The sequence below is a fragment of the Canis aureus genome, chromosome 31, assembly GCF_053574225.1.
Source record: "Canis aureus isolate CA01 chromosome 31, VMU_Caureus_v.1.0, whole genome shotgun sequence".
NCBI lineage: Eukaryota > Metazoa > Chordata > Mammalia > Carnivora > Canidae > Canis > Canis aureus.
This window is the reverse complement of record NC_135641.1, coordinates 13384920-13406541: the sequence shown is the minus strand read 5'-3', so window position 1 is coordinate 13406541 and position 21622 is coordinate 13384920. Positions and strand designations below refer to the sequence as shown.

Here is a 21622-nt window from a genome sequence, read left to right as displayed (position 1 = left end):
TTCCAATGAATAGAAAATATTTAGCAAAACAGAATATATTTTGGTTCATATAACATGTCTCAATAAATATAAAATAATTTGATTCATACACAATGGGTTCAATTAGAAATCAATAACACAAAGATCTCTAGAAAATCACAAATATTTGGGAATTGAGATAACTTGCTTCTAAAATACCCATGTATCAAAGAATACATCACAAATTAAGATAATAGAAAGAATTTTTGCTTAAACAGGAAAGAAAATGAAATATATCCTAATTTGTGGGAGGTAGCTTAGGCTATGCACAGTAGAAAAAAGAATAAGACTTAGAGCAACAAATTTCCATACTAGAAAAGAATAAAAATCTCATATCAATGGCTTCAGCTTTTCCAATTAAAAAAAAAAAAGGAAAAGAAGGGAAAAACAATTATGTAACAGAAAAGTAAATGATAGTGAACAGAAGATGAAAATGGAATGAACACCAGAACAATAAAGAAGAAAATCATTGAAATCAAAGGCTGGTCTTGAGAAGATTCATATAAATTGTATAGACAAAACATATGAATATCATGCATGAGAGAGGTCATGTTAGTATAGATTCTACTAGAATAGTTCTCTTGCCTCAAAATATGCCCCCAAACAATTTGGAGATTGAACAAACTTGAAGGATTGATATCACTTTCTGTTAATTTATTATAAAGCTGTAATCATCAAGACGGTAAGGTATCGATCTAAAAAGCAGATCAATGGAACAGAAGTAGGTTCACACCTAATGTGGATTGAGCTCTGACAAAGGTACAAAGGCAAACCAAGGAAGAGGCATCATTTCTTTCTTTTCAACAAATGGTGTGGGAATGAGTGGGTATCCATGTACAAAAGTACAAAATATATATATATATACACAAAACCACTAGCAAAACCATCGTGAATAGTTTGCAGCATAGACACAAAATAATTCCTAATGAATCATAGACCTAAATGTCAGATTTAAACTATAAGATTCTAAAGTTGTGTCTTCTTCAATCTTAAATTTCATTTGTGGCAGGGCTTTTCGCTTTTCCTGAGCATCACTCACCTTTCCCCAGACACACAGGCCTATCATCACATCTCAACCCCTGAGTGTAAGTAGATTTGAAAGGAGAACATACTGTCTCTTTGAAAATATGAGACATGTCTTGAGGTCCAGTTTGGAATGTGGAACACCTAGACTTCCATCCCTCTGGGACACTGACTATTATTACACCCAAGCTTCTTAAACCCCGGAAGCTCTGACTCAGCTGTAGCCTGAAACATACGCGGTGCTTCTTAACGGTTATTACATCTCTGCATTCAGGATCCTATTCCAGAGTCTGCTTAAGTCTACTTGCATAATGCAGTTTCAGTGACCCATGTAAGATTCTGTAAATATGCTAAAGTCTATATAAATCTGCTAACCGTTATGTCAAGGACATTTTCTTTATTTGTTTATCTTTATGTCTTTCAAAGCCCCATAATTTCCCATATTTGTTGTGCTTCAGGATTTTTAGCATAGATTTGTATTCATACTGCTCTTTTCTTCAAAAACTTTGAGTTTTCATTATTTTTCTATAGTGAAAGCTGCCTTTCAATTATGGTCTCTCCTCATCTCAAAGATATGTGATATAATAAATCACACGTCATCCCTTAGAACCAGAGTATGTTTTGGCTATCAAATGATACACATTAACCCTGCTGTGGTCCATGCACTGGTGAAACAGAGTCCAACGAATAAGCCAACACATGCTCACAGGCCATCACGGGTCGAATGTGACCATGTTCATAAATTACAGATCTTGGGGGCACCTGGGTGGCTCAGTCAGTTAAGCATGACTCTTGATTTTGACTCACGTCACAACCAAGGGGGTCATAGGATCAAGCCCCAAATGGGGCTCAGCACTCAGTGGGGAGTCTGCTGGAGATTCTCTCTCTCTCCCTTTCCTGCTGCCCCTCCTTACTGCATTCTCTCTATTTCTCTCTCTCTCTTTGCTCGCTCATAAATAAATCTTAGAAAGAAAAAAAATAGCCCACAGATTTTGAAAGTAGTTTTCAAGGAAGTGACAACCTTTCCACTGAAGTGGGACATGCAGGGAGGAGAAAAGATGGTATGCTCTTGAGATGCTATCTGCCCCCAAACCAAATCCAGATCTATCTGGTCAAAATGGACTCTTTTCCTCATTTCCTCATTTTAACATTAACGTGAATGATGCACTTGGTGACACCACATTATCAGAGGCAAGTCAGTCTAACTCTCTGCATAGCTTGCTTGTATTGTGCCATCGATAAAACATCTGCCTCTTGCCTTTATCACCAGATTTTGTTCTCTCTGTTCCCTGTTATTCTCTACACCCCAATGCACCCCCTCTGTTTTCATGTTAATTCTGAGCAATCATCTCAAAAACACCATTTTCATTGTATTCCTATCTATTTAATATTCACCAATAACTTCTCATTACCCCCCAAGTAAGGTGCCAAACCCTTAAATTAGTTCTGTATCCTGAGTAAGTCATCCTGGTGTACCTCAACACATGATTGTTCCCACTGAGTCCCATTCTACCACTTTCCCTGTTTTTGGAAATCGTGCTCTCCACCTCCTCTTAAGATCTTGTAGATAAGGCCAGACAGTGGAGACTCTGTCAGGAAATTCCTTCCTTCCCTCTCCTCCACCACTTTGTGTAAGATTCCTTTGGCAGAATCACCTTTTCTATGTCTCTTAGACGCCAGACTGCCAGACCTTCTTTTCTATCACTCTGGCAAAAGGAAGAATAATGACTCCCAACAATATCCGCATCCCAGCGCCCGAAATCTGTGAATATTTTATGCTAATTTAAAAATAGGAATTGTGTTGTAGATGGAATTCATGTTGCTGGCCAGCTGAGTTTAAAATATGCAGATTGTCTTGGATTATCCAGGTGGGCACAGCGCAATCACAAGGGTCTGAAAGCAGAGGAAGAGGTAGGAGAAGAGGAGATGGCATGTGTTCTCACCTTGCTGTTGCTGGCTTGAAGGTGTGGGGGAGCCACAAGCCAAGGAACACGAGCAGCCTTTGGAAGCTGGACAAGGTGAGAAAACAGATTCTCCTCTAGAGCTTCAGAAAAGGAACCTGGCCATACTGACAGTTTGATTTGGGCCCAGTTAAACCTGTGTCAGAGTCCCTTTGATGTACAAAACCATGAGATAGTGTATTTGTATTGTATTACACTGCTAAATTCATAATAAATTGTTATGGCAGCAATTAAAAGTAGTTCACATGGCTCTGCATTCCTCTTCCCTGATGACACTGTGTCTGGGCTGCTTTTCTGTGTGAGCCTTGATTTTTATGAGGGCAGGAACCCTGTCTGTCCTGTTTACTGCTGTCTACCTGATTTGTGGAACACAGTTCATGGTAAACTCTACTGGGAGATAAAAAGATTTGATGTAAATACACATCTAAGTATTACTTTTCCGAGTTTTTTGAGATCATATTTCCTATTCTTTGTAATTGTGGAAAACAAAAGTTTCTATTTCTTTATATTTGATGTCAAGAGACCTTCCAAGAGGCATCAAATCACAGTGTAGATAAGAAGACGCTCCAAAGGACCCAGGAGCCTGAACTCAGGGTCAGGGGCTGATGTTTTTACATTACGTGTTTCTGAGGACAGCCTTGTTCTTATGTGCCACCCAAACAGGTTCACATCTGCATGCCTTTGTATGTGCTTTTTTTCTCTGACTAGAATCCTGTTTCTTGGTCCACTGGGCAGATTGTCCCGCTGCTTTCTTATCACTCCCCTCTGGGGCTTCTCTTAACCCTCCAGAATGAGGCAGCCTGTGCTGCTCCATTCCTGCCTCAGGTCTATATTATGGCAACAAAGGTGTCTCCCACAGTAGGTGTAGATTGGTTTAAATTATGGACACAGCAATAGTAGGTTCCTGGAAATGAGAGGCACTCAATACATATTTAGCAGACCAATCTCTCTCTCTTTCTGCATATTTGTATGTGTGTGTGTTTTACTTAAAAAGCAACTTCATATTTTAGTTGGTATGCTATGTCCTAGATCTACTCTTATGAGCTGACATTTCAAGGAAGAATTAATTATATATGCCACCATCTAGCACCCAGGGAGAAAAATAAAGTAAAAGAACCCTAGTTTTCAGGGAAATTTAAAATCATCTTCAAGAAACAATAGATTTTTCTTCTTTCTACAACTGCCATTCTATAATTAACTTAGCATAAATTCAGAGCCCTCCAGAGGTATTGGTAACACAGTAGGGACTGCAGTCTCACTCACTCTTTCAGAGAATATTTATTGACTGCCTATTCTGGCCTGTGCTTTTATAACGGCTAGGGCTAAACAATATGCCAAAAAGTATTCTTGTCAAGAGGCTTACACTCTAGTGCAGGAGCCTGTGTGCTGGTCTAGTGGCTGAGAAGAAAGATAAGGTAAAAAGATGAATAAAACCTTTCACATAAGAAATGGAGCATGTAGAGCAGGTGCATTGACACAAAGGAATGATATAATGCACACACTGAGAAAATTGTGCTCAGGATACAGAAAAATCCAGGATCACTTTGGCTAAGAGGAACAAAGAGACTCTTCCTGAAGGAAGATTTTAAGTTGATGGCTAAAGAATGAGGCCCAATTTAGTGGGTGGACAAACGAGAATCCCATTTTTCTCAGAGGGAAAAGACTTATACAGAGGAAGAAGTCATGGAGCTTCTCGGTGTGTTGCCATTGGGCCCAGCTTCATTCTTGGATCCCTTTTCAAGGTCAGTGGGTTCCTCTCCATTGTGTGGTAATAATGCCTTTGTGGAGGTCGGCCCAACCCAGGAGCCTCTGTCCTTTCTCTGAGAAACACTTTCTCACTAATAAGGATGGCCCGGGGGCAGGTTACTCATACTCTATGACTCCATTCCCCTCCTACAGCCTGTTGGGCTAGAACTGGATGCAGGGCTTATGGGTGACCACACCCTGCCCAGTGGACAGAGAAGCAGAATGAGAGTGTCTGGGTGCCTGAGGAGTCTCTAGTTTTAGCGCTAGTGTCTTCCACAGGACCCATTATTTTCCTGTCCCTCCTGCCCTGTGGTCCAGTTTCCATTCTCACATAGTTTTAAAAAAATGGCTTATGCAACTTGAAACTAAAGTCTACGTAAATGCATGCTTCAGCAGTCTCAGATCTATTTTTTCAGTGCCTTTTTCTCTCTTAAGATCCTGATAGATCTATGCCAACATACCTCTGGAGAGTCCGACAAGCACAACCCGTGTTTTTCTCAGCTTTACTCTGTCAGATTAAACTCATCATCTTTCCGCCCACATTTTATCCTTGTTGTTCTGTTTCTCTCTGTACATTGAATCATCACCTGGCCTGGCAAACCCAATCAACACTCTTGGAGTCATCCACAGCACTCTCATTGCTGGCTTCTGAACCATGTTGTGCCAACTAACTGTTTACATGATCTTCATACCTGGGTTGCTGATGGGATGTTCTCATGAGCTGCCGCTCCATCGGACTGGATGTCCTCTCGTCTGTGTCCCCCTCTACATTCTTCACTTTCACCTGGATATTCTCCATCATCTTTGATAATAAAGATCAGGAATTGCCTCCTCCACAAAGACTCAGTTTACATGAATCACATTTATGAATCTCTAGTGAGCCTAATTTAAAACACTGCCATGATGTCTGCAAGTGGAGGTATGAGAGAGGAAGCAAGCAAGAGCCTTGAGGATCAGAAAGGCAATGTTTGAAGGATGAGGAGAGAATTCCAGGCTCTGATGGGAGGCATTGTGATAATGGCTGACCCCGCATCAGTGAGGAGTTGAAAGGTCATTTCATTGGCTCTGTGACCAGATATTGGGAACACTAGAGGGACTAGGTATAAAATGAATATTAATAGAGGCAAAGAGAGTAGGAAAAGTATGCTAATTGAAATGGAGTTATAGGAGAGACAACAACATGGTCAGGAATCAATGTTTGAGCTTCTTGAAAGCTTAAAGCAATTTCCAGTGGCCATGGTGATGATGGCGCCAGGTGTGGGGGGCATGAAAATTGACACGGTGGAGAAGTTGAGTTATCCGACAGCTAGGACTCTACTAGTTGAGGTTCCAGGTGCAGCCACGGTGGTGAGTAGGACAAGCATGGAAGCTCAGTGAACTAAGAGGAGTCTGAATCCAGGCTGCCAGAAGAGCTGCTTGCATCCTCCCCAAGGTCAACACAGAAAAGTCACTTTGTTTATACCCATTTTCAGAGCTGGAAGAAATTTATTCATTTATTCCATTCGAATAACAAACTCTTCATATCATCTCAATAGGATTAACATAATCAAACACCTAATTCTTTCACCCTCCAGGCTAGCATTAGGATCCTGCTCAGGAGTTCTTTCTGGTTGTGGAGGAAGATCTCTGTAAGCTCTCCACAATCCTCCCAATATGCACCAGCAGACATGCCTGCCTCACCCATTTCATTACTTCTTCCCGTTAAAAGCTGCCAGACATGCCAGTGTTATATAACTACTTGAAAGAAAAACCAAGTATCCTGTGGAATGAAGTTCAAAACAGAATCCCTTTTGTTAAAGGCAAGGAGCTCATTTGAATGTGACTTTCTTAACAATAATACTAGGGACTTCATGATTTCTTATTTATTAAGCAAACAATTTATTCTAATTTATTGAAAACGTGAACATCACAGCCTAGAGTATGAAATTATTAGAAGGAGACAATATTAGTTACAGGAAGTGGGGGTGTGGAGGCAGCTCTTGATGGGATTCCGTCATTCTCTCAGACTTGGTTTTGCTATACAGAGGTTTTTAATCCACTAACCAAGGATGGAGGCGGTTCACCCTTAGATCACCCAGTACGGCAGGGCAGGGTTGTCATCACCTTGAAGAATAGATTCTGACTTGGGACAACCTTAGCAGAATAACAGGATGGTCCACAATCAACTGAAGACCCTTCATACTAGTTCCAGGCAGGACTTTGGGAGTGAGAGAGAGGAACCACATATACACGGAGGAGGATGTGACCCTGAAACCACAGGTTTGAAAATGGTGGTTTGCAAGGTATCCATCAATCCACCCACCCCAGAGAGGGGCTCCGTGAGAATGTCTATATGTTTCCATTACACTGACTTTAGATTTCTTTAGGCAAATAACTATGAAAAAGTCAACTGACAATTCCAAAAAGAAAAATGTGAGAGGAAGCAAGGGAGTGGCACATGCAAGAGTTATTATTGAACTGTCTCGGACTGAAGAAGTGAAGACAATATGGGACTGGCAGAAAGTATATTCTAGGCAGGCAAGGCGGTTCCACTCTGGGAATTAAAAGGGCACCCGCTAAATCTGTCAGAAGGCACTTTCAAGATGTAGCACCAAAGAATTATATCACAAAGGTCACTCAGAGAAATACGAGTGTCACAAAGTTAAGTACATCTAGAGAAGATCAGATAATAGGAAATCTCTTTTTTCAAAGCTGAAATGATAGATTGCAAAAGTGGTAAAGTGAAGCACACGGCAGATATAAAGGGAAATCAAGACGATGGGAAAGAAATAAAATGGAAGGGTAATACAATAGAAGTGACGCTGTAGAAATCATAAAAGAAATGCTTGGAAACAACAGTGAAACTTATTGAATAAAGTGAAATTTATTCAGAACATTCAGATGGCAAGATTCAGAAAAATAACCCATGGAGTGGCATTCTGGCTGATTGCAAGATGCTGTGAAGAATACATTTCAAAAAATTGTCATATGTTCTCATAGAACACCGTATGAATAATTTAACAGGAATGCCAAGATTTATGAAAAGAGTATTAGCCGTGAAATGTTAATGCCAGCCCCCAAGAATCTGTTTTTTAGGTGACGTTTTGGTTCTAATCTACATAATTATTTCAATTTGCCACCCCCATGCCAAAAATGTAACAGAAAAAAAAATTAAGGAGAACCCTAGAACATAAGATGCAGCCTAAGATTTATTATCTTGATTACTCAGAACCTGTATTACCTGCTAATTGAACTGTTCTTGCAACATTATCTGATTGACCCGCCTCCTGCTTTGCCATCTGCACTTCTCTCCAAGGCCATCACTAACAGGATTTCCTTGTGTCAACCAAGAGCTTTTTCTCTCACATCATGTCAGTGAGAACACCTTTGCTACCAGACAAGGCATTACCAGGAGGAGACTTTCTTGGAGGAGGAAAATGTAAACAACCGAGCATCCACTATGAGAGCACTTACTGACATGCCCTTTAGCCACCAATGATGCAGTGCGGTGATGCAGTCTGGCTAGATGCAGTCCTGGGGATGCTTACTCAGCCACTGGCCACGCACTGAGGGCTTCCATTCTGCATTAACAGCACTAGCATATGCATAGATGGTCATTTAGTTCAGAGCCTGGAAAGCTGCTCAAAATCACCAGAGCAGAAACGCAAACTTGATATTGAACATCGTGAAGAGAAGGTCGAAATTAGATGTTTGGTGTCTATGTCAATGGGTTTGTCTTTGCAACCCTTGGAAAATGTGGTCAGTGCTTCACATTCTGTTACGCAGCATACAAGTCCTACTGAGGACAAGCGTTAACTCCTAGAGCTAGGACATGTAGCATCAGACACTGGGCCACTTGATTCATTCTTGGGCAACCTTTAGCCCGGAGCTAATCTCTGCTTTATTCACTGATGCAAAGATAAAGATAATTCAATTTAGGCAATGTTATGCAAGCACTCATTGAACTTTATGGGACTCTTAAAAATCAGCCACTGTACTTACGAAAGAAGCTGAAGCGATGGAGGAATTGTTCATGATATTGACTCACTGACATTGTACTTTGAAAAATGTACATGTAGATAAGCTTTATATTTCTATCACCTCGTAGTGGTTGGACATGTTGCCTCAGATGAAACTAGTTCTTTCTGTCTCTTATAGAAAAAAAGAAAAAAAAAGATTGTTAAAGGAGACAATAATCGACCACTCAGGTTCCATAAAGACACATGCTCTAAAATTAATGGATGGCACTGCATTTCCTCCAAACTTCCCTCTACTGTGCTCTAAAGGGATTATTTGCAGATGGAATTTTTAGTGCTTTGGAAATAAATATCTCGTAAACATTACTGAATTTAATTAATAATGCTTGAACCATGTACTTTGTCATCTACCATAAAACTACAATGGGTTGGAGAGAATTCAATTGTGTATATACAAGCACTAATGAATAAATTAAATGTATACATCTCAATAAAATTCAGAATTTACTGTGGCTTAAAAATTGTGTGTTGATTACAAGTAAAGTGTCCATTCGTGCTTATGGCATGTCTCCTAGAAGTAAGTTTGTGGTGACATTGCAGGTACTACGTGCAGCATGTTGGCAAAAGAATAGAATGTTTATCCCTTACAGAGGAAGCACAGTATGTCAGCAGATAAGGACACATTGAAAAATAAATTATGTATCTTTCAATGTCTGCTATGGTACAAAATAATTATACAGTTTTTATCACAAATGTAGCTCACATTGGAAATAGCAACAAAAATCCTTTCCTAATATATAAATTGCTTGTTTGTAATGTTGGGGAGAGCTATCTTCTTTCCTTCTTCATTAAAATAAGCTGTGTGGACGTCAGAAGGCCCCATCACTTACACTGTGAAGAGACTTGCTGCTCCACCTGAAGCATCATCGTTTCTATACTCACAGGGAAACAAGAAAAAACTGAGCAAAATATGGTACTTCCAGAGTGACAAGAAAAGAAATCCTCTTTCATGGTCACATTCCTCCCAAAAAGCAAATGAAGTCCACCATCTGTCAGCTCAGAGGGACAGGCATGGTGGCCCCGGCACACTAGATCTGACCCATAGCAGCCCGCAAGGATACGTCACCACCCTCTGTCCTCCAGGGCCTCGAAGTCAGCCACCCACCACCAGTCCTCTGCCCAAGGCACTCCAAGCACCCAAAGATAGGGCTGGCCCATTGTAAGTGCTATAGTGACCATCACTCTTTCCCAAAGGCCCTCAACATCAGCCCCATCATGTACCACACCTCCATCTTACTATCAGTTCAGCACCAGGCCCTCTCCCCTCATCATCAGGGTCTCTATCTCCTACTGGCCCCACTAGGGACTCCCCTTCCCACTTTCAAAGCTCCTACTAGGCTAAGAATCCCTTCTATGCTCAACTTTTCGTTTGCCTGCCCCATCATGCTCAGACACTTGCCAACTCCAGAAGACATGTGAACCCTGCAGCTCTCTCAGGAGGGTGCTGTTTGGTTCTCTCACATGCTATGTGGAACACCTTCTACATGCCCAGCCCTGTTCTTAACATTTTGCATCTGTGAGCACATTTCATCCTCTCAACAACCCAATTTTACAGATGAGGAAACAGGACATTGAAGGAAGAGGCTTCTTGTTCTTTGTTGTAGCCTGGGGATCATTTCTGAACCATTTCTCTTCAGTCCCTTTGGAAACACCTTCCTCTATGTGGTGAGTGTCTCAGATTCACTGTGCTGTGCCCTTACTGTGGCCTCCTGGACACTCCTCTCAGTGAAGGGTCCAGCCTCTGGTTTTCTCTCTTTACTACCACCAGCCTCCTGAAGACTTGGACATCCCTGAAGACCGAGCCAACAGCCTAGGCTCTCATTATCTCATCACGCTCAGTGGTCATTAACTGCAGCCCAGTCAGTCATGCCCTCCTGTCGCCTTATTTCTGGAATATGCCATAATTGATAACTAAAACCCACCTAAAATTCCAAACCCCAATATCCGACTTACTGAACACTTATTTTTCTAAGTAATGCTTTCCTTTAACCGGGACTTCCAAGCTAAGGATTCCATGCCTTAAAAAAGATTCTAATTTTTAATACAATTTTTAAAATGAATTATATTCTTATGGCTTATAAATGAATAAAAATGAACACTTAGACTGTGTAAATGTTTCTCTCTTACATTATCTTCCATCTTTCCGTTCTCAGCCATGCACCCTGTGGATCTTACAGGTCAACAGTTTAGTTTCCTGAGTAAACTTTCAAGATTCCTCTGCACACTCTGGCCAAAGCAAACAAATGTTCTTAATGTCCATATTTTTACGGAAAGGGAAGAATACAATGTACAATATTGGTCATCTTTTTTTTACTTAATAAATCCTCAAGAAACGTGAAAGCTTTTTCTTTCTTTTTTTAAGCTATCTTCACCACTTTTTAGCGTTCAGTTCAGTATGCTTTGTACTGCAACAGATCTCAAGAACTTTTTCATCTTGCAAAACTGGAACTCTGTACCCATGAAACAGCTCTTCATTTGCCCCTTTCCCTCAGCTTCTGGTAACCACCATTCTACTTGGTATTTCTAGGACTTCCACTATATGACATAACACAGAAGAGTCAAATCAAAGAGTGTCGTCCATTTGGGATGGACTTGGTTGTACTTAGCATAATGTCCTCAAGGCTCATCCATGTTGTAGCATGTGATAGAATTTCCTTCTTTATTAAAGCTGACTAATGTTCTATTGTATATATAAATACCACTATTCTTTACCCATACACCTGTTCACCCATCTTCGGGTTGCTCCCGTTTCTTGACTATTGTGAATAATGCTACAATGAACATGGATGTGCAAATGACCCTCTTGAACTCTGTTTTTAATCCTTTTGGATATACACCTATAAGGGTTGCTGGATTATATGGTAATTCTATTTCTTTTTTCCCCCCTTTTCTGGAGAAAACTCCATAATGTTTTCTTTGTTGATTTTTTAGATCAGGTTATTTGGGGTATTTTTGTGGTTGTTGAGCTGTAATGTAAGTCTTCTTTATATATTCTAAATGGCAATTCCTTATCAAATATATTATTTGCAAATTCTTCTCCCATTCTGTAGATTGCTTTTTCACTCTGTTGATTATTTCCTTTTTTATTACTTTTTTTAATGTGCAGAAATTTTTCAAGTTTGTAGTTCTATCTGTCTAGTCTTGTATTTGTTGCCTATGCTTTGGTGTCATATCCAAGAAATCACTGCCAAATCCAATGTCATGAAGACTTCCCCTGTTTTCTTCTAGGGGTTTCATAGTTTTGGGTCTCCTGTTTAAATCTTGCACCTGTGAGGCTTCTGGGTGACTCAATCAGTTAAGTACCCACTGGAAGTGAAGCCTGCTTAAGATTCTCTCTCTCTCCCTCTCCATCTGCCCCTCCCCCTACAAAAAAAAGTCTTTTGTCTATTTTTGGTTATTTTTTGTGTACAACGTTAAAGGTACAACTTTACTCTTTTGCACATGACTATACAGTTTTCCCACGTTATCTGTTAAGGAAACTTATCTTGCTCCACTACATGGTCTTGACACCTTTGTTGAAGATTAATTAACCATGTCCATGAGGATTAATTTCTGTTCTGTTCTGTTCCATGGCTTGCATGTTGCTCTCCATTCCAGCATCACCCTATTTTGATGACTGTAGGCTTGTAACTTGTTTGGAAATAAGGAAGTATGAGGGATCCAGATTTGTTGTTCTTTTGCAAGATTGTTTTGGATGTTTGGGTTATTTAGTGTCCCTTGATATTGCATATGGATTTTTAACATGTTTCTTTCTTTTTAAGATTTTATGTATGTATGTATGTATGTATGTATGTATGTATGTATTTATTTATTTATTTATTTATTTATTTATAGGGAGTGGGGGAAGGGAGAAGGGTAGAGAGAATCTCAAGCAGATGCCCTGATGAGTGTGGAGCCCCATATGGGGCTCAACCTCACAACCCTGAGATCAAGAGTTGAGCTGAAATCCAGAGTCAGATGCTTAACTGACTGAGCCACCCAGGTGCCACTCTTTCTATTTCTTTTTAAAAAATGCAATTGGGATTTTGTCAGAGATTGTGTTGAATCTGTAGATTAATTTAGGTAATATGGACATTTAAACAAAATTAAATCTGAGACACCTGGGTGGCTCGGCAGTTGAGCATCTGCCTTTGGCTCAGGGCCTGATCCTGGGGTCCTGGGATTGAGTCCCACATTGGGTTCCCTACAGGGAGCCTGCTTCTCCCTCTGCCTATTCTCTGCCTCTCTCTGTGTGTCTCTCATAAATACATAAGTAAAATATTTTTAAAAAATAAAAATAAACAAAATTAAATCTTTCAATCTATAATACATTTCCATGTATCGTGTTCTTTTTCTTTATTTTGCTCTAGAGTATTTTCTTGTATGTACATATTGGCTTATGTAGATAGTGATTTAATTAATCTGTACCTTACAAGTGAATATTTATACTGGTTCAATTTTGTTTTTAGAAGTCATGTTGTGATAAATAACTATATACAAACATGTTTTGACTGTCATGCGAGGATAAATTCCCAAAGCTAGTACTGCTGGGTCAAAATATAAGGGTATTTGTAATTCTGATGGGTGATGCCAATCACCCTCTAGAAAGGTGGTACTATAATTTTCACTCTTTATAGAATGCTTCCTTCCTTACTACTTCAACAAAAAGTGTATTATCAAACTTTCAGGTGTTTGTTATATGGTAGACAGAACTTAGTATCATTTTAATGTGAATTTCCTTCAGTGTGAGTGAAGTAAAATATCTTTCCTTATTTTTTATTTTCTTTCCTGTGAAACCTCTCGCTATGTGTTTTGTCTGTTTTTCTATGAGGTTGTTGGTGTTTTTCTCATCAACTTGAGGAACTCTGTATTTGGGAGAGTAATATTGGGTTTGTGATATGTACTGCAAGAAAGTCTTTATAGTTTTACATCTTCTCTCAGACTGTTTTTATTTTTTCTTTCTTTTTTTGGTTTATATATAAAATTATTATTTTTACAGTCAACAATCTTTTCTTTTTTGGCTCCTTGATTTTTATTTGAGACTTCCTCTCTCTAAGATTATTAAAGAATCTGGCCATTTTTCTAGTGCTTTAATAGTTTATACTTTATAATTAAATCTCTGAACCACTGGAATGCATTCTGGGGTATGGTGTACAGAACAGATCCAACATTAATATTTTCCTAAGTCAACTTAGTTGTCCCAGCGCCACTTATGGAAAAGTCCATCTTTATCAATCTTTAGCCCTCATATTTTAATTGCCACAAAAATAATATTCCACAGTCCCAGTGCATTTCAGTTTATTTTCTTTGGTCTATCTTGTTATGTGCCAGCACCGCACTATTTTCATAATGGAGATTTTATCATGTGTTTTAAGATCTGGTAGTGTTAACCACCTACCACTGCTTTTTCTCTCTTGCTATTTCTGAATCTTATCTTTCCACATGAGCTTTGAAATCATCTGGTCTTATTAATCCCAAAGTATCTGTTGGCATATTTGTATTGGCTTTATGTGAAATTTGTAAATTAAATTGTAAGCATTTGATATACTTTTAGTTTTGACTATTCTTGTTCAAGAACTCGGTACGTCTTTTCCTACGTTCAGTTCTATTCCTGTTCGTTGATAATATTGCGAAGTTTGCTCCAGGTAGATACTGCCTCTTTCCTCTTGACTTTTCTCCACTTTTTGGGGGGTTTGTTATTTTTAATGAGGACTTTTCCATCATAGATGTTATTGGTGGATGTTACTTAATTTTCTACATTGTATAATTTCTGAATTGTGCTATTGTTTCCAGCAGTATTTCAGTATTTCAGTGATTCTGTATTTCTGTTAGTTTTTTCACATAATGCGTCATTGTATAGTGAAAGAATTATCTCATCTTTTCCGATTATTCCATCTCTACTTGTTTTTTTTTTTTATTCAATCACATTGGCTAGTGCCTCCCACACATTTTTTTTTAAAGATTTTATTTATTTATTCATGAGAGACACAGGGAGAAGCAGAGACATAGGCAGAAGGAGAGGCAGTTTCCCTGTGGGAGCCTGATGCAGGCAGGACTCGATCCCAGGACCCCAGGATCATCCCCTGAGACAAAGGCAGATGCTCAATCACTGAGCCTCCCAGGTGCCCCCCTCCCACATATTTTTAAATGATGTTGGTAATCACGAACATAATGATAGTTAAATGAATAATTTCACACAAAAAGGTATTATCAGAAATCTCACTTCTACATACTAGTGTAAAATCCTAAGTGAAAAATGAGCAAATATAATCAAAGAGCAATTTATAAACATAACTATTTAATATAATTAGGTGAACCTGATTCCAGATATAGTGGTGGTTGAATTTTAGGAAATCTATTAATTCAATCCATAATATTAAAAGATCTAAGGAAAAAAATATGCTCATCTCCATAGATGCTGACAGGCATTTGGAAACATTCAACAAGCGTTCATAATTTTAGAAAAATTAATAAATCAAGAACAGATGTCCATTTCCTAATTGATAAAATGTTTCTACCTTTGTTCAAAAGTGAAACACATGAAGAATTGCAAGTTCTGCTCTTTCCTCTGTGCCCTAGTTTCTGCACAATTTTAGTGAACATTCCATGATCGTGTATAAAGAAGGATATTTTCTCCACGTATAGGATGCAGTATTTGTTCTAGAAAAGGAAGATCTCCTTTGTTAATTATGGTCTTCGATTTTTGTATACTCCTACTTTAAATTTGGTCTGTTGTGGACAAAAAGAATACGCTGAAATGTCCACAGTTTCTTCTATTTCTTCTTGCAGCTGTACTTTCTGCCCCATTAATACAGAGACTGTGCTGCTTCCTGTGTGCATGTTCATGGCTGCTGCATTTCGCTTGTCAACAGTTCATCTTTGTATTATGGTTTCTCTGTATTTTTTTTTTTTGTCTTGTTCAAAGATCTCACCTACTGCTCTTTTTGTCTGATACTACAATCCTGTCCCCTGCTTTTGCACCCTTTTCCTGGCATGACTTTGCCAGCCCTTTGGTTTTCATTTTTTATTATTCTAAAGTCACATTGTTTTAAGTATTTTCCACTAAACAGCATAAATGTGGGCTTTACTTTGTAAATTAACTGAATTTAAAACTGTTTATTGGCATTTATTGAAATAAGAAATATGTTTCATTTTAGTTTTGCCATATGATCTTGTGTATTTTCTATGTTTAGAGAATTTTTTAAAAGATTTTATTTATGTATTCATGAGAGACACAGAGAGAGAGGCAGAGACACAGGCAGAGGGAGAAGCAGTTTCCCTGTGGGGAGCCCGATGCGGGATTTGATCTCAGGATCCTGGGATCATGACCTGAGTTGAAGGCAAACGTTCAACCACTGAGCCACCAAAGTGCTCCTGTTTGTAGATTTTTTTTAAAGTCTTTAATTTGTGTACAATTTCCTTTGTGCTTTTTTATGAATAGATTTTCTAATATTTATGAAGGCTGTTAATTTTGTTTGTTTTAGTGGTTATCTTTGTAATTATAACTTCATACGGTACCTTCATCCTTCAATTACTTAGGCGGCATCCATCAGTCCCTTCCTGTAAGCAGTGATAAAGATAGCATCTTTCTATCATCTTCCCTATCTTCTATTAGCATCAGTATTAGTCAATGTTACCTTTCTTGGTGTTATAATTATTCCATTAAATATCTTTGCTTTTCTTAATGTTTCACTTAAAAAGACATTAGTACAAAATTATCTTATCCTTTCTCTTCTGTGATCTATGCTAGTTGTTGGTCCTACTTAGCGAAACATCACACTTTCATTTTGGTGGTCACCTTCATCCATTTGTGGTTCTATTCCATACATTTCAGGTATATAGCTAATCTCGTGGGTTTAGTTTCCATGTCCACTGCTGGATTGGCTGAAGTTATTCATCTGCTAAGTTTCCTTCTATGGAGCTTATGAGGGAAGGTCTCTTAGTTTTCATGTGCTATAGACAGTAATTTTGACATGATAGATCTCCTTCTTTAGGTGAAATTTTCCTGGACCAAACATGTAGCCTTGAAAAACAGATTCAAATTGTCTTTGTTTCAGGAAAAAAAATTCTTAAGACAGACATAGATGCAGGAAGCTGTCTCTCTCTGTAGCAAAGGATGAAAAAGCCTTTGGCATTTGTGGCATCTGGAAACTCTCTTTTTTAAAGAAAAATTCTGTTTCATTGTATTTTATACTTTTGGAGATTGCAATGGTGGATACACTGTATTTCCATATAAATTTTAAAGCAACTGTTTATTTCAACAAATCACTGCAGAGATTTGGGTTAGGATTACTTTGAATCCATAAGTCCATTAGGTGAAAATGAATTAGGACTTTCCACTTACGAACGCTAGTTTTTAAAATTTAGTCCTTCTTTGATTTCTTTCTTCAAAGTCTCTAATTTTTATTGTAAAATTTCAAACAAATTTTCAGTAGATCTATCCCTAAGTATTTAAATATCTTTTTGTTCTTATCACAAATTGTGTTTCTTTTAAAATTTTCAATATTTAATTTTCATTTCTACCATATAAAAATACCATTGATTTTTGCATATTGACTTTCTGTATAACAACATTGCTGAACTAAGACATTATACTCAGAGTGTTTTTTAAGTTCTTTGGGATTTTTCACATGGGCAATAATAGAGTCCATGAATAACGATTATTTCAGTTATTTCCTTCAAACTCCTGTAATATCACTCTTTTCTTTTCTTGTCATATTGTACTTGACAGTTCTTCTGCTGTGATATTGTGGTAGGCAGAATAATGTTCACCCCCCACCAAAAAGACCAAAAAAAAAAAAAAAAAGATATCCACAGCCTAAATTCCAAAATTTGTGAATTAGTTACATTAAGTAGAAAAATGGACTTTGCAAATGTGATTAAGAGTGTAGACCTTGATCTCAGTCCTACATCTCAAGAAACTGATTTCTACCAACAGCTTCCTGCTTAGGAAATGGATCATTTCCTATGGTGTCTGGGAAGGAATGAAGCCCCACTGACACCTTGATTTTAACTTAGTAGATCTGTGTCAGATTTCTGACTCACTGATATGTAAAATAATAAATGCAGGTTGTGTTAAGCCACTAAGTTTTTGGTAATTTGTTGCGATAGCAATAGAGAACTAATATAGATATTGACTAGGAATGGTGATAAGGAACATCCTTGCTTATTCATGTCAGTCTTAGGAGCAAGTCTTTCACCACTAAGTAGGATATTAGCTGTGGTTCTCTGTAGGTGGGACTTCTCAGGTTAAGGAAGTTTTTCTCAGGAATGGCTATTGGAATTCACTAATGCTTTTTCTGCACCTATGAAGATGATGACGTGTTTTTTTCTCCTCATATTGATATATGATATAAATGTGTATGTATGATATGTTGACTAATTGACATGGATCATTTTATGAAGGTTGAACTAGCCTTGCGTCACTGAGATAAGCTCTACTTGATCATGATTTATTATCCAGGATTTGATTTGCTTATGTTCTGTTAAATACTTTTTTGACTGTATTCATTAGGTCTACTAATCTATATTTTCCTTTCCTTGAAATATCTTTGTCTAATTTCAATATCAGTATACGACTGGACTAATAAGTAAATTGGGAAATAAGTAAATTGGGAAGTGGTTATATAGAACAGGTATATTATAGTTGACTCTTAACACAAAAGTTTGGGGCATCCACCTCTGAACAGTTGAAAATCCATGTATAATTTTTGACTTCCTAAAAACTTACCTATCAATACCCTATGGTTGACTAAAAAGCCTTTTTGATAATATAAGCAGTGGAGTAACATATATTTTGCATATTGCATGTATTATTACAATAAAGTAAGCTGGAGAAAAGGAAATGTTACTCAGAAAATTGTAAAGAAGAAAAAGTACATTTACAAAACTGTCTTGTATTTATAAAAAAAATCTGTATATAAGTGGACTCACATAGTTCAAATCCATGTTGTTCAAGGGTGAACTATATTTCTTCCACAACCACGTGATACAATTGCCAGTAAAGACACCTGAGCCCAGAGTCTGCTTTTGTTTTCGTGATTGGGGCAATATTTTTAACTAAAAATTTAATTTCCTTAATAGATATTACAGTATTCAGGTATTTATTTCTTCCGGAATGAGCTTTTGCAGTTTATATCATTCAACAAATCTAATTTAACCTATGACATGTTTTTGTATATCTTTAGTAATATCACTTAGTTATTCCCTTTAACATCTGCAGAACTCTAGGATTCTTTTATTTTTGTTATTAGTAAATTGTTTCCTCTCTCTTTTATTTCTGATCAGTCTGGCTAAAGTTTTATCAATTTCACTGATCTTTTAAAATTAACCTGCTTTGATTCCATTGATTTTGCTGGGTTTTTTTTCCCTTCTGTTTTTAATTCCACTGATTTCTGCTGTTATATTTTTTTATTTTCCTTTTTATGATTCATTTACATTTAACTTTTCCTCCTCTCTAATTTCTAAATGTGGAAGTTTTATCAAATGATTTGTAACATTTTTTTTAATTTAACCTTTAGTGCTATAAACGTCCCTCAAAGAACTTCTTTATCTACATCCCACATTTTTTTTTTAAAGTAGGCTCCAAACCTAGCATGGAGCCCAAAGCAGGGCTTGAACTCATGACCCTGAGATCAAGACCGGAGCTCAGATCAAGAGTCACATGCTTAAGAGACTCAGTCACTGGTACCCAAGATCCCACAAGTTTTTATATGATGTATTTTAGTTGTACCTTTTTTAAAAATATATTTCAAATTTTCATGTGATTGCTTCCTTGTATCATAGGTTATTTAGAAGTGTGATGTTTATTTTCCAAATTTGGATGGGGAGGATTGTCCAGATGCCTGATCTTGATTTAGATTGATTCCTTGTAGTCAAAGAACACATGCTGCACAATTTCAACTATTTTAAATTTTTTGAGGTCAGGTTAATTTATTTTTAGATGGCAACTAGTTTTCTTAATGCTATTTGGTGAACATTCTGTTTTTTCCACTAATTTAAAATGTGAACATTACCATATACCTTAATTTTCTGCATCTTTGCCAAATTAAAAATTTTGCAGTGTTTAATGTTGCTCTGAAAAAAAAAAGTAATTTGTATCTTAGCTTTTGCATGTGAATTATAGTCCAAAGAAAATCTTTATGGCACAAAACTATGAGAAATTCTGTGGATGGTTATTTTTCCAGTATTCTTTTAAATAAAGCTTAAAAATTTTTCAGGAATTTAGTCACATCCTTGTAAATAATTATTTTATCTTTGCCAAGTTCACTTTTCTAGCACACTTTTAGATATTCTGGGCTCTTTCCTGCAATATGAATTCAAAAGCTTTTATGTAATTAAAGGAGGGTATTGTTTTCAATCTGGGCTTGACTTGCAGAATTATGAATGTCAAGATCATGAAGATACCGTTGATTTAAGATGGCACATGTTACTATAATTTGCGCTATCCTCAGAAAGAATGTTCAAGTAATACTTTCAGCTCCAAGGACAAAGGTGAAGATTTTTTTTTTTCAAAAATTTCTGATAATTTATTTTTTAAAGCACCTGACAAGGGTAGTCAGTGATGCACAAAAAAGCACAAGAATACTTCTCGCCCTAGGGGACCAGCGAGACAAGAGGCAGGCATGCAAATCAGAAGGTGACACGAAGAGCATTGAGCCCTGAGATCCTGTACCTGCATCCGTATCTGTCCCATCTATATCTATATCCACTTCTGTCTAGATCTGTATACAAAGAGTACAAAGCCACCTTCTGAAATAAATTCTCACTGTGAAAGACTGAGAAAAGAGAATGAGAAAAAGCTTTCCCGAGAAAATGCTTTCAAATTCGTCGTAGCTCAGGGGGCCTTTAGAGAGTCTACCTGAAGAGGGAGATCCCAGCTCCTGACAGAATGAAGAAATGAGACTGTGGGCTAAAAGTCACATTACCGTCAATTGAAATGCTCCTTCTAGAACATAGGTGTAAAAAGGAAGAAGCTTTTCACAGACAGGAGTGTACTTCTCCTAACTTTTTTTTTTTTTCCTCACTAGAAGTGCATTTAAGGACGTGAATAAATTGGGAGGGAGCAGAAACAGAGCCTACGTTCCTGGAAGACAATTCTTAGTAAAAGATCTCCAAGTAATGACATGGTCCTTCCAGTTGTTCTCTGGAAAATTGCATTTATTTTTTTGAAGACTCTTCCCCAAAGCTTCTTCTATCATTCTCATACAGTTTTGAATATGTAACTACATGAACATAGACGCATATACTGATTGTCTCTCTCTCTCTCTCATTTTTTTTTTTTTTTTTTTTTTTTTTAAGATCAGGAAAGCATCTTTGCCCCTAGATGACATTTCATATTGACAGCGCCTTCCGGAATATCTGCTCATTGATGATCGGGATCCCGCATTTATGGAAGAAATATTTTCTTTTCGTACCTCAAGGCATGACTATCTCGCATCTTTGCAAACTGCCCAGGGCAGAGTACTCTGGCGCTATCTGTTAATACCAGAAGGTTCTGCATTACATATTTTATGTTAAGATGCAAAACAGTGTCACCTAGGGGCCTCAGATCTTTGAGGAAAAATTATATTTCTGTAATGAGTGTGTGCTTTTCCTTCATCAAGTCACTTTTCCAAGCATGAAGAGATGTTAATTTTTGACCGTTCCTCCGTAGTCATATTAGGAGGAATTTCCCATAAAGGATTTATTGGCTGTAGTTAAAGTGAAATAATGCATGAATTAAATGGCGAGAAAACGGAAAGCCCAAGCTGTGAGTTTCTTGAGTTTATGGTTAATATTTAAATATATTCTAGGAAGCACGGGTCCATTTTATCTTTCATTTTGACGTAAACTGGAAATGTTGGTGACTAGCCTCCCGCCTGGGTTTGTGCTTCCTCC

General features: G+C 37.7%; 2 long non-coding RNA genes across 5 annotated transcripts in view; one reads left to right on the top strand and one right to left on the bottom strand.

The window, feature by feature from the left end:
• The window catches only part of LOC144302366 (uncharacterized), a 32334-nt gene that overhangs the window by 9960 nt on the left and 752 nt on the right, over positions 1-21622 (bottom strand). Inside the window, exons 2-4 of one of the 4 annotated variants that reach the window (XR_013369221.1) lie at positions 10892-10990; positions 9595-9636; positions 8730-8878 (exon numbers count right to left, since the gene is read on the bottom strand). This is a non-coding gene — a long non-coding RNA (uncharacterized LOC144302366). The remainder of the gene's footprint in view (positions 1-8729; positions 8879-9594; positions 9637-10891; positions 10991-21622) is intronic. The other 3 variants (XR_013369218.1, XR_013369220.1, XR_013369219.1) reach the window with 3 other exon arrangements.
• On the top strand, positions 1208-21485 carry LOC144302368 (uncharacterized). Its single transcript, XR_013369223.1, has 2 exons — positions 1208-1372; positions 21044-21485. It is a non-coding gene; the product is annotated as an uncharacterized LOC144302368 (long non-coding RNA).